Consider the following 14,501-nt stretch of genomic DNA (forward strand, 5'->3'; position numbering starts at 1 on the left):
AATTTTTTGTCTGTATTTTCCATGAATTTGTCTATTTTTTCCTCATGTTTGTCAGCTGTTTGTCTCAGCTCTTGGAGAATTCTGAGTATTAGAGATTTGAGTTCCTTATCAGGTAGTTCTAGTGCATTTTCTTCCACTGGAAAGTCATCTGGTGTTTTATTTTGGACGCCTACTGGAAGCATCCTGTCCTGTTTTTGTAAATATTTTGATATTTTCTGCTGTCTTTGGGGCATTCATAGTTATTTTTCTCATTTATTGATTGTAGATTTGTTTGTTTCATCTTTTTTTTTTTTTAATTTGACTATGTCTTAGCAGGCGGACTATGAGTTCTTTGTTGTTTAGTTGTTTGTGGGCACAATACTTTTCTCCTCCTTCTGCATTTGATAGGGTCAGTCACTCAGATATGATATGGCAGGGCAGGTCTAGCTGAAGAGGAGTCACTCGGACGAGTTGTTTGTGGCACTTACTACAGCCACCAGGGCAGGTCGGTAATCAGTACAGGGGAGGTTCCAGTAGGCCATGCCCGTGCCGCTTGGTGGTGTGATGTGAAGCGCACGGTGCAGGTAGGCATGATGTAGTTGGGGGATTGTTACGTGTGGAGCTAAGATGGATATGGGAGTGAAGAGAGAGGAACAGGAGTCAAAAACATACAAACAAACAAAAAAGAATACTAGGGGAGCTTGCCATTAGAGTGGAGAGATGAGAGACTATAAAATGGAGAAAATCAGAAAAGGGAAGAGGAAGAATGAATAAATAAAAATTGGAAAGGTTAAAGAACCACAAAGTTCCCAGGGATCCCACTGGTGCAGCTATGAGGTCTGGGGAAGTCGCTCTCAGTTGTTGCAGTACAGCCTGGCTAGAAGGCGTAGAGGTATACAATGCCAGGTATTCAGGGAACAGAAAGAGAAAGAAGATATGGAGAGACGAGAAACTGAGTAATAAAGAAAGACAAAAAGGGGAAAAGAGGGAAAAGAAAACAAAACAAATTAAAAAAAAAAAAGAACAAGAAAAGCCCCCCCCAGAAAACAGAAAAAAGAAGGAAAAAAAAAAACCAGTGAGAAAAGAAATGTCCTCAGGGATCCCTCTGCACGTCTGTGCAAGCCAAGAGGGTAGTCTCCTTGCCACGCAGCACCGCCTGGCCAGAAAGGGCTCCCAACTCAAGAAAGGGAAAAGAAAACAAGCAAGCAGTTCAAAACAAACAAACAAACAAAAGCCCTGGGATCCCACCAGCGCAGCAGCGCAGACCAGGAAGCAGCTCCACACTTGAACGGAGCTCCACAGCCCCTCAGGAAGAAGCAAAGATGGCGCACGGAGCCAGGTATTTGAGTGAAAGGCGTGGGAGGTGGTGAGAGGTAAGGAAGAAATCAAAAGAAGCAGAAAAAAGAGCAACACCAGCAGCCAACAAATGGCACTCAGAGAGCCAGCTAGTGTGGGTTGGTGGAATCCAAGGAGCCACTGTTTCTTGGACAAGAAACTGTGTCTGTGGGAAGCAGAGGGGGCCGAGTGTGGGTGAAGAAGTGTAGGGAGTGGGAAAGTGTATATCACAAATTACCGGAGCTCGGCAGCCCCTCAGGAAGAAGCAAAGATGGCCCTCGGAGCCAGGTATTTGAGCGAAAGGAGGGGGAGGTGGTGAGAGGTAAGGAAGAAATCAAAAGAAGCAGGAAAAAGCAACACCAGCCGCCAGCAAATGGCACTCAGAGAGCCGCCCGTTCGGGTGTGTAGAATCCAAGCAGCCGGTTTTTCCCAGACAAGGGATTGTGGCTGCGGGAAGCAGAGGAGGCCGAGTGGGGGTGAAGAAGGGTGGGGGGTGGGAAAGTGTATATCGCAAATTACCAGCTATTCTGTCTCCCGCTGGAAGCTCCATGAAGCTGCTTTCTCTTACCCCCTGTTTGCTGGTCTCCTGTAGAAGTCCAAGATGGCGGACCTGTGCTGCGTTAGCTTGTAGGAGACCTCTGCATGAATCCCTCCTCACTCTCCGGTCTCTGTCAGTTTTCTCACTCCATTTGGTGCTTGGCTGAGTCCTTTATCTCTTCATTTGATGTTTTAGGTTTTCAGGATTGTTGTTTTCTCTGTTTGGCTTAGTTTTTCGGATCTTTGCTGTGCAGGGAAAGTGTGGTGCTTCTGCCTAGAGTGCCATTTTGCTGGAAGTTGGGGTTAGCCTTTTTAATTTGCCACGCTACGTAGCACATACTGAAAGAGAATCCCATATGGATGCCTCTTTTAGCAAGTGGAAATCCTCCTATGCGTTAGTTGCATGGTTTAACTTTATCTACATGTTCTAAGGTGGCATAAGAAATGTATTCCAGAGTCTGTTTTCTTTGCCATGAAACAGAAGTATCAATACATACCCACACACCACACAAATGACTATGGTTATAAAACTGACCTACCTTGAATGTTATATCATCAGCATGCTATCTGTTGTCAGGACATTCAGCAAATAGATAGGAGTAACAGAACAGTTGATTCGAAATAGCACATAGTCAGCAATTGGTGTTGCTGTTACTGACGGTTATGGGTTGAATTATGTCCCCCAAAAATAAGTGTTGTAAATCCTAACCTCTATGACTGTGGTTATAATCCCATTTGGGAATGGATTGTCTTTGTTTCATTAATGAGGCAAGATTAAGGTAGGGTGTCTCTTGAGGCAATCTCTTTTGAGTTATAAAAGAGATTAAACGAAGGAGCAGAGCAGAGATGAGGGAAGATTGATGCCAAGCCACATGAAGATTGCCCAGGAACAGAAGCTAAAAGAGATAAGGACTTTCCCTCAGAGCCAACAGAGAGAGAAAGCCCTCCCCTAGAGCCGGCGCCCTAGATTCAGACTTCTAGCCTTCTAAACTGTGAGACAATAAATTTCTGTTTCTTAAAGCCACCCACTTGTGGTATTTCTGTTATAGCAGCATTGATTCTGGAAGAGTGGGTTGCTGCTCTAATAGATACCTAAAATGTGGAAGTGGTTTTGGAATCGGGCAATTAGTAGAGGTTGGAAGAGTTTTAAGGTGCCTAACAGTACAAGCCTAGATTTCCTTAAAGAGACTGTTGGTAGAATTATGGATGTCAAATGCAATTCTGGTGAGGGTGCAGAAGGAAGTGAAGAGCGCTATAGAGAAAGTCTCTAGAATATATATGGCACCAGCAAGATAATGTTGCTGGAAAAGTGGATGTTAAATTTGCTTCTAATGAGGTTTTAAGAGAAACTGATGAACATGTGATTGGACAATGGAGGAAGGGCAGTACTTGTTATGCAGTGGCAAAGAACTTGTCTGAATTATGTTCAGATGTTTGGTGGAAGGTAGAACTTGAAAGTGATGAACTTGGATATCTGGATGAGAATATTTCTAAGCAAGATCTTAAAGAGGCTGTGTGGTTTTTTCTTGCAGCTTGTAGTAAAATGTGAGAGGAAAGAGATGGATTTAAAAATGAACTGTGCAAAATGAAAATGAAACAAAGGTTTGGAAAATTCTGTTGTACAGACTAAGGATATGCATCCCGAAATGTTCATCAAGGATGTGGCTACACAATCTTTTGTTAAAGAGATTAAGCATGTGACTGATGAATCTAACCAACTACCACAGCAGAAAACCCATCAGCTTAGACTGAAGAGGTCAGAGACAGGATGAAAGGAAAGACAACTGTCTGCCCCATGGAATTCTAGAAGCAGGAAACAGGCCAAAGAGCTACATCTGTTGTCCTACAAGAAAAGAAAAGAACCATCCCTGGAGCAGCTCCGAGATCATCAGAACTATTGGAAGGAGCATGGGAAGCATGGCCTTATCAGCTTCAAAGGGTGAGGCAATGGTCTCCTGGATCTCAAAGGGTTGGGCCACAGCCTCCTAGGTTTCAAAGAGTCGTATCTTCGCCAACTTGATTCCAGAGTGTGGGGCTGCCATTAAGATGTGCCAGGGGGATGGGGTTGCTGCCCAAAGCTGAAGGGGCAGGGCTTCCATGCCCATGGGGCAGAAGAACAGGGCCCTCGAGGGCTGAGGGAGTGGGGCTGCCGTTCAGATGGACTGGGAGAGTGGGGCTGCCTAAAGCCATGGGAGCAGAATTGACATCCCAGAGGGTCTGGAAGGTGGAGCTGAAACGAAGGGCCTAGGAGTCTCCACCCAGAATCCAGAGAGCGTGGCCAACACCCAGAGTCTGCAGAGCAGGGCCATTGCCTAGATGGTCTCAGAGAACAGAGGATTATTTTCAAGCCTTGAGAGCTAATGTAAATTGTTCTGCTGGGTTTTGGACTTGCTTAGTGCCAGTTATCCTTTCTTTACTTACAGTTTCTCTCTCTCATTTGTAATGGAAATATCTACCTTGTGCCTCTTCCATCACTGTACTTTGGAAACAGATAACTTGTAGTCTAGATTTCACTGGTTCACAGATGAAGAGGAATTTTGTCCCAGGATGGAATATGCCTAAAGTCTCACCCATACTTGATTTAGACATGTCAGAAGATGAGATTTTGGACTTGGAGTTGATTTAAGACTTTTGAGATGATGTGATGGGATGAATGTGTTTTGCATGTGTCAAGGACATGAATTTCAAGGGAAGAAATTCCAAAGCATAGAATGTTATGGATTGAATTATGTCCCCCCAAAATATGTGTTGTAAATCCTAATCTCTATGCCTGTGGTTATAATCCCATTTGGGAATGGGTTGTCTTTGTTATGTTAATGAGGCAGGATTAGTGAAGGGTATATTTTAAGTCAATCTCATTTGAGATATAAAAGAGATTAAAGGAGAGAGCAGAGCAGAAATGGGGGAAGACTGATACCAAGCTATGTGGAGATTTCCAAGGAACCAGGAAACAAGCTGAAGAGACAAGGACCTTCTCCCAGACCCGACAGAGAGAGAAAGCCTTCCTCTAGAGGTGGCACCCTGAATTTGGGCTTCTAGTATCATAAATTATGATAAAATAAATTTCTGTTTGTTAAAGCCACCCGCTTGTGGTATTTCTATTGTAGCAATGCTAGATGACTAAGACACTGATTTATTTTAAAGTAAATTAACTTGTAATGAAAGTCTTTTTCTAGTCCAAAGCCCAAATAGAATTTTTAGACTGTTCAGTTATAACCCATATTCATCTGTTTGCTTTTTTTTTTTCCCTGTAAGTGAAAACAAAGATATTTGTATGTTTGGTGCAGATGTGTTTTTTTCATATTGGTCTATAAAAATGAGGTTTATAAACTTGATCAGGCAAAAGAAACCACCATCGTGTTTTGTTAAGAAGAAGGGAGTGTCAAATTTCAAGGAATGTATATTTAAAAAAATAAAAAAAAAACTCCTGGAACTAATAAATGAGTCCAGCAATGTCACAGGGGACAAAAATCAATGAACAAAAATCAGTCAAACTTCTGTATATTAACAATAATCACATGGAAACTGAAATTAAAATCATACTACCATTTCCAGTTACTCAACAAGATGAAATACTTCCATATACCCTTGAAACATGTACAGGATCTGTGCCCTGAAAATTAACAAAAGACTGATGAAAAAAATCAAAGAGACATACCATATCCATGGATTGGTGATTCAACATAGTAAAGATCTCGATTTTACCCAAATTTTAATGTAATTTTTATTGAAATATTAACAATGTTATATGGACACATAGACAAGCTTATTAAAAAATTAATATGGACAGCCACAGACCCTAGAATAGATAAAAAGTCTTAAAAAGGAAGAGTGAAATAACAAGAATCATTGTACCCAATATTAAAGCTTACTATATAGTTACAGTAATCAAGACATTATGGTACTGGTGGAGGGATAGACATATGGATCAATGAAACAGGATAGAAACCCAGAAATAAATGCACACAAATCTACCCAAATTATTTTTGACCAAAGTGTAGAAATGTAAAAGATAGCCTTTCAACAAAAGGTGCTAGAGCAGTTGGACATCCATAGGCAAAACATAAAAACAAAAGTAAAAGCCACACACCTTATAGAAAAAAATAACTCAAAATTAGTAATGGACTTAAATGAAAAACATGAAAGTATAAAACTTTTAGAAAGTAAAGGAGAAAATTATCAGTTGGAATCAACTCAATGGCAATGAATTTGTTGTAGTTTTGTGAGGAAGTGAAGACATGGAATGAGGGATATCATTCCTGATGTCAGATGAATCTTGGCTAAAGGCAGAGAATGCCAGAAGGATGTCTACCTGTGTTTTATTGACTATACGAAGGCATTCAACTGTATGAATCATAACAAATTACGCATAACATTGCAAAGAATGGGAATTCTAGAACAATTAATTGTGCTCAGAAGGAACCTGTGCATAGACCAAGAGGTGGTTGTTCGAACAGAACAAGGGGTTACTGTGTGGTTTCAAGTCAGGAAAGGTGTGTGTCAGGGTTGTATCCTTTCTCCATACTTATTCAATTTGTATGCTGGGCAAATAGTCCGAGAAGCTGGACTATATGAAGAAGAACGTGGTGTCAGGATTGGAGGAAGACTCATTAACAACCCACGATATGCAGATGACAAAACCTTGCTTGCTGAAAGTGAAGAGTACTTGAAGCACTTACTGATGAAGATCAAAGACTACAGCCTTCAATATAGATTGCACCTCAACATAAAGAAAACAAAAATCCTCACAACTGGACCAATAAGCAACATCATGATAAATGGAGAAAAGATTGAAGTTGTTAAGGATTTCATTTTACTTGTCCTCAGTCAACACTATGGAAGCAGCAGTCAAGAAATCAAATGACATATTGCATTGGACAAATCTGTAACAGACTTCTTTAAAGTGTTAAAAAAAAAAAAAAAAGATATCACTCTGAGGACTAATGTGTGCCTGACCCAAGCCATGGTATTATCAGTTGCCTCATATGCATGTGAAAGCTGGACAATGAATAAGGAAGACAGAAGAAGAAATGCTGCCTTTGAATTATGGTGTTGGTGAAGAATATTGATTATACCATGAACTGCCAGAAGAACAAACAGGTCTGTCTTGGAAGAGGTACCATCAGAATGCTCCTTAGAAGCGAGGATAGTGAGACTTTGTCTCATGTACTTTGGGCATGTTATCAGAGGGGACCAGTCCCTGGAAAAGGACATCATGCTTGATAAAGTAGAGGGTCACCCAAAGAGAGGAAGACCCTCAACGAGATGAATTGACAGTGGCTGCAACAATGGGCTCAAGCATAGCAAAGATTGTGAGGAAGGCACAGGAGCAGGCAATGAATATTTCATTCTGTTGTGTCACTATGATATAGAACTGACTCAACACCAACAGCAGGGCTAGCCAGGAGACTCTTGTGTGGCACAAAAGGTTAAGAGCTTGACCAGTCACTGAAAGGTTGACAGTTCAAATCGACCTAGAGGCACCTCAGAAAAAGCCCTGGCGATCTGCTTCCTAAAGGTCGCAGCCAAGAAAACCCTACAGAGTTCAGTTCTACTCTGCTACACATGGGGTCACTTCGAATTGGAATAGACTTGACAGCAACATTTTTTTATTTAGGCTAGACAAAGAACTCTTAGACTTGACACCAAAAGCACAATCCATTAACGAAAAATTGATAAATTGGATCTCATGAAAATTTAAACTTTTGTTCTGCAAAAAGACCCTGTTGAGAGGATCATAAAAGAAGCTACTAACTGGGAGAAAATATTTACAAGCCACATATCCAACAAAGGACTGGTGAATAGAACTATCTATAATATATAATAGGGTCTCAAATTCAACAGTTGAAGAACGAACATACATTTAGAAAATGTACAAGAGACATTTCACTAAAGAGGGTATATCCAGATGGCAAATAAGCACAAGAAAGGATGTTCAACATCATTAGCCGCTAGGGAAATGTGCATAGAAGCCACAATGAGATATGACTGCACACCTATCAGAATGGCTAGTGTAAAAAATACTGCAACAGCAAATGCTAGTGAGGATGTGGAGAAACTGGAACACTCATGCATTGCTGGTGGGAACGTAAAATGGTACAGCCACTCTGGAAAACAGTTAAGCAATTTCTTATAAAACTAAACATGTGCCTACCATCTGACCAGCAACTGCACTCCTGAGCATTTATCCTAGGAAACTGAAAAGTTATATTCACACATACACCTGTACATGGATGATTATAGCAGCTTTATTTGTTATAGCCCAAAATTGGAAACAACCCAGATGTCCTTCGGTGGTCTGGCAAACTGTGGTACATGGCATACTGTGGAATGTTGTTTGGTGCCATGAAGTTGATTTTCAACTCATAACGACTCCATGTGACAGAGTAGAACTACCCCATAAGGTTTTCTAGCTGTAATCTTTATGGGACTCCTTGGCGGTGCAGTGGTTAAGAGCTGTGGCTGCTAACCAAAAGGTCAGCAGTTCGAATCAACCAGCCACTCCTTGGAAACCCTATGGAGCAGTTCTGCTCTGTCCTGTAGGGTCGCTATGAGTTGGAATTGACTGGATGGCGATGGGTTTGTTTGTTTTTTGAAATCTTTACTGGAGCACATCGCCAAGTCTTTCTTTCATGGAGTCACTGGGTGGGTTCAAATTGCCAGCCTTTCTCATACTATGGAATACTACTCAGCAATGAAATAGAAAAAAATGTTGATACTTGCAACAACTTGGATAAATTCCCAGGAATTTATGCTGAGTGAAAAAAAGCCAATCTCAAAAGGTTACACATTGTGTGATCCATTTACATAACGTTTTTGAAATGCAAAATTATAGAAATGGAGAACAAATTAATCGTTTTCAGGGGCCAAGGAGATGGTGGGAGCTGGAGGGGAGGTGGATTGGCTATAAAAGGGCAACACAGGGTTCTCGTGGTGATGCACGTGTTTTTTATCTTGACTGTATCATTGTCAACATTTCCCACGTGATAGTGCAAGATGGGAGGCCTGATGGTGCAGTGGTTAAGAACTCGGCTGCTAACCAAAAGGTCGCCAGTCCAAATCCACCAGCTCCTTGGAAACTGTATGGGGCAGTTCTACTCTGTCCTATAGGGTCACTGTGAGTCAGAATTGACTTGATGACAATGATTTGGGTTTACTGCAAGATGTTACCTGAGGGAAACTGGGTAGAGGTTTCACAGAATCTGTTGTACTTCTTACAACTGCATGTGAATCTGCAATTATATCAAAAGAGCAATTTAATTTTTTTTTTTAATTAAAGAAGTGTGTTTGAGTATGGTAAGACAGTTTCAGAAAATCTTATGTAACGAGAGGTAAGAAAAAAAATGATCTCATTTTTCAGTGGCAAATTGCTTATAAGGAATTTGTCCACGTACTACATACTTATAGAAGCCTGGAGTATGCCAAGTAATTTCTTGTAATGACAAAATGACAAGCATGTATGTGTGTGTGTGTATACATACACACACATATATATACATATACATATATTCTCGCTATATGTATTCTTTTTTATAGAACATATATATATTCTCGTTTGGTTATTTATATTAGAATATACACAATTTTAGTTTCCAAGATTGGTTATAGGTATTTTATATAATCAATTCACTGATTTCTAATATTCACAAAAAACTACATATTGAGTACCTACTCTGTTCTAGTCGATCTTCCAGCTCTGTGACTAATCAGACTTAAATTTAAAATTAAAATAAATTTTGAAGTCCATTACGTCTGTTGCACTAGCCACATTTTATGTCCTCAGTAGTCACATTAGGCTGGTGCCTATCACATTGGAGAGCACAGATGTAGAACATTTCCATCACCTTAGAAAATTCTATTGGACATTGCTGTTCTAGAGATTAGGAATATAGAAGTGAATGAAAAAAAAAAAAAGGAATTCCCTTCTTTTATGGAATTTATACTTCTAGAATAGGGAGTTTAGGGGGCAGGGGAGACAGGTAATGAAAAAAAATAAGCAGGGGAGAAAGGTAATGAAAAAAAATAAAACAGAGTGTAGACATAGTGTCCGGCATGGAAGATGGAAGACACCATGTTAGATCTGTGTTTTCCTGAGAAGAGATCACATTGAGTAGAGACTTAAATTAAACGCGTGCACGCGAGAGAGAGCCATAAGCTAATATAGGGGTGGAGGTTAGCATTTCAGGTGGAGGAAGTAACATTTCCAAAAACTCCGTTGCAGAAAATGTTTTCACAAGAAAGAGTGAGAAGATCGGTGTACCTGGAATGAAGTGCGTTGGAGGGAGATGGTAGAAATTAAGTTAGGGTGAAGGTGTCAACCCTAAAGGACCTCATGCATACCAACAATGGTCCATTTGATTGTAGGCTACAAGGGCTTGTATTGTCTGTAGAGAATTTAAAACTAATACTAAAAGTCTAAACCTCACGCAGCTTTTCATTATCACCAACCAATACAAAACCAAACCAAACCCATTGTCATCGAGTCAATTCCAACTCATAGCAATCCATAGACAGAGTAGAACTGCCCTATAGTGTTTGCAAGGAGTAGCTGGTGGATTTGAACTGCCGACCTTTTGGTTAGCAGCTGAGTTCTTAACCACTGCGCCACCTGGGCTTCTCATTATCACCACAGGATGGAAATCTAAGTCACATCAGTGATAAAATACTCTGAAAAACATCTGACTTAGGTGAATGTGAGTTTCTGGAGTTACTGTTCAGACTGATAATATGCATGCAAACTTCACATTAGAAAATTTCATTTGCTTATTCCTTAATAATCATTGCATACTATGTGGAGGTTAAATAGAAGAGCTCCCATTTATACCATGGGCACCCAAGTCAACATGGAAAAAGCTGATTTAAGTTACCTCCATTTATTTTAAGATGAAGTTCATAATGGTCTGCTATCATTCCAACTCACTTCTGGTACCCTTTGTGTCTCCAACTCCTGTGGTTCAACATTATCCTATGTTTTAAAAACAGAGGTGAATTAAACAATGATAATGTATGCCATGTTTTTCCTCAGTTGTCGTTTTTTCTGGTGTGAAGTGTTAGATGAGGTTAACGAAACAAACAAACAAAAAATTGAAAACAGCTGGAAAATCATTCTTACTATGTAGAGTAAAACATCAAGCATTTAGATTGTTTCTTGAAGACTGGTGCCCAGATGTTGTGCAGAAGTCTATTAAGTATGCTTCAACAAATATATGCAAAGTGGACATATAAATAGAAGAAAAATTTGAATTACATTTCAAAGAAGGATGCCAAGAAATATGGCAAAAGATGCTGCGCTTACATTGCCAGAAAAAAATCAAAGGGATAATACATGAATGTCTTTTCACCAGGAACTTGAAATTCTTCTAAAAACAATGGATAAAATAATTTCAAAGTTTGTTATCATTTAGCCATTTTCTCTGATTTTTGCAGAAGAAAACTTTGGAAATTCTATCAAATATAAGAGCCATTTATGATAAATTATCTTGTGAGATTTTAGTGGAAAATGTTGAACTTCAGGACACTTGAAAGCTGCTAGAAGCAATTTTAAAGAAACGAAGACAACGAAATAAGACACAGTATTGAAAGTTCTAGAATTTATTATAAGTTGAGATATTTATGAATCTGTGCAGAACTTTATGTTCAAGATTTTTTTTTGTAGCTAGTATCTGTTTTTTCATGTGTAAGAAACCTTTCAATATGAGAAGGAATAAAAAGTGATCTTCCATCAACTGTGATTATGGCTATACTAGAAGCAACCCAAATGTCCATCAAGAAATGAATGAATAAAGAAATTGTGGTATATATGGAATAGAATATTATTCAGCCATAAAAATGAACAGAAGTACTGATACATGCTACAGCTTGGATGAATTTGAAAGCATTGTGCTAAATGAAAGAAGCCAGACAAAAAAGGTCACGTGTTGTATGATTCCTTTTATACGATATATCTAAAACAGGCAAATCCATAAAGACAAAAAGAAGATTAGAGGGGATGGGAGAAGGAGGGAATCGAAAGTGACTAATGGACATGGGGTGTTTTCATGGGGTGATGAAAGGCTTTGAAACTAGGGAGAGAGATTCAAAAAAAAAATGTTGCCCTCTAGTCAATTCCAATTCATAGCGATCCTGCAGGACAGAGTAGAACTTCCCCACAGAGTTTCCAAGGAGCAGCTGGTGGATTCAAACTGCCAACCTTTGGGTCAGCAGCCATATCACTTAGCCACTGTGCCAGTGGTTGCAAAACATCGTGAATACAATAAATACCACTGTTGTTGTTAGGTGCCATGAAGGGTTCCGACTCATAGCGACCCTGTGTAGAACAGAACAAACCAATGGTTGGTCTTGCACCATCCTCACAGTCGTTGCTATGTTTGAGCCCATTGTTGCAGCCACTGTGTCAGTCCATCTCATTGAGGGCCTTCCTCTTTTTCACTGATCCTCTCCCTTACCAAGCATGATGTCCATCTCAAGGGACTGAACCTTCCTGAAAACATGTCCAAAGTCTGGGAGATGAAGTCTTGCCATCCTCACTTCCAAGGAGCACTCTGGCTGCACTTCTTCTAAGACAGATAAACGTGTTGGTTCTTCTGGCAGTCCATGGTATATTCAATATTTTTTGCTAACACTGTAATTCAAAAGCATCAATTCTTGTTTGGTCTTCCTTATTCATTGTACAGCTTTTACAAGCATATGAGGTAATTGAAAATATCATGGTTTGGGTCAGGTGCACCTTAATCTCTACTTTTTAATACTTTAAAGAGGTCTTTTGCAGCAGATTTGCCCAATGCAATATGTCATTTGATTTCTTGACAGATGCTTCCATGGCCATTGATTGTGGATCCAAGTAATGAGCAAGAGCACAATTAAGTGTTCTGGAATTCTCGTTCTTCACAATGTTATGTGTAATTTGTTATGATCCACACAGTCGAATGCCTTTGCATAGTCAGTGAAACACAGGTAGACATCTTTCTGGTATTCTCTGCCTAGATCCATCTGACATCAGCAATGATATCCCTTGTTCTGTGTCCTCTTCTGAATCTGGCTTGAATTTCTGGCAGGTCCCTGTCAATGTACTGCTACAACTGCATTTCAGTTCTCTTCAGAAAGTTATTACTTACATTTGATGTTGATGACATTGTTCAATAATTTCCGCGTTCTGTTGAATCAGCTTTCTGTGGAATGGGCACAAATATGGATCTCTTCAAGTCGGTTGACCAGGTAGCTGTCTTCCAAATTTCTTGGCATAGATGAGTGAGCACCTGCAGCACTGCTTCTGTTTGTTGAAACATCTCAGTTGGTATTCTGTCAATTCCTGGATCCTTGTTTTTCACTGTTTTCAGGGAAGCTTAGACTTCTTCCTTCAATCCCATTGGTTCTCTATCATATTCCACCTCCTGAAATGGTTGAACGTCAACCAATTCTTTTTGGTACAGTGACTGTCTGTATTCCTTCTGTCTTCTTTCAATGCTTCGTACATCGTTCAGTGTTTTGCCCATAGAATCCTTCAGTATTACAACTCGAGGCTTGAATTTTTTCTTCAGTTCTTTCAACTTGAGAAATGCCAAGTGTGTTCTTCCCTTTTGGATTTCTAACTCCAGGTCTCACAGCAGTTTTCCATACATCTTCCTAATGTCATCCTTTCCTTCCTACTTTCTGTTGATTATTTTATAGATTATACCCCACTGCGGTCAAGTTGATTCTGACTCACAGTGACCCTATAGGACAGAGTAGAGTCGCTTCATGGGGTTTCCAAGGCTGTAAGTCTTTATGGAAGCAGACTGCCACATCTTTGTCCCACAGAGCTGCTGATGGGTTCCGACTGGAGACCTTTTGGTTAACAGCCAGTCGCTATAACCACTGTACCACCAGGGCTCTTTATACACCTACATACTAACCAAAAAACCAAACCTATTGCCATCAAGAGAGTTCTGATTCATGGAGATGCCATGTGTTACAGAGTAGACCTGTTCTCTAAGGTTTTCCTGGCTATAGTCTTTATGGAAGGGAGCCCTAGTGGTGCAAACGGTTAACTGTTCAGCTGCTAACTGAACGGTTGGTGGTTTGAACCCAACCAGTGGCTCCATGGGAAGAAGACCTGGCCATCTGCTTCCATAAAGATTACAGCCAGGAAAACTGTATGGGGCAGTTCTAATCTGTCACATGAGGTCACTGTAAGTGGAAATCGACTCAATGACACCTAACAACAATGACAGCAATCTTTATGGAAGCAGATCACCAAACCTTTCTTCAATAGCACTTCTGGGTGGCTTCAAACTGCCAACTTTTAGGTTGGTACTGGAGCACAAACCCTTGTGCCACCCAGGGACCTGTTTACCCATACATATATAACCTATTTATGTAAAAGACTTCTTTAAAGTGTTGAAAAGCAAAGATGTCACTGTGAGGACTAAGGTGCACCTGACTCAAGCCGTAGTATTTTCAGTCATCTCATATGCACGCAAATGCTGGACAATGAATACAGAATACCAAAGAAGAATTGATGCCTTTGAATTATGGTGTTTGGCAAAGAATATTGAATATACCGTGGACTGCCAGAAGAACGAACAAATCTGTCTTGGAAGAAGTATAGCCAGAATGCTCCTTGGAAGTGAGGATGGCAAGACTTCATCTCACATACATTGGACATGTTGTCA

General features: G+C 40.1%; 1 protein-coding gene across 1 annotated transcript in view; it reads left to right on the forward strand.

Annotated features, from left to right (window-relative positions):
- MYO16 (myosin XVI) overlaps nt 1-14,501 on the forward strand; it is a 637,778-nt gene that overhangs the window by 327,229 nt on the left and 296,048 nt on the right. The gene's annotated exons all lie outside the window — the stretch shown is intronic.

This window comes from Trichechus manatus, unplaced genomic scaffold (genome assembly GCF_000243295.1).
Source record: "Trichechus manatus latirostris isolate Lorelei unplaced genomic scaffold, TriManLat1.0 scaffold00102, whole genome shotgun sequence".
Classification (NCBI taxonomy): domain Eukaryota; kingdom Metazoa; phylum Chordata; class Mammalia; order Sirenia; family Trichechidae; genus Trichechus; species Trichechus manatus.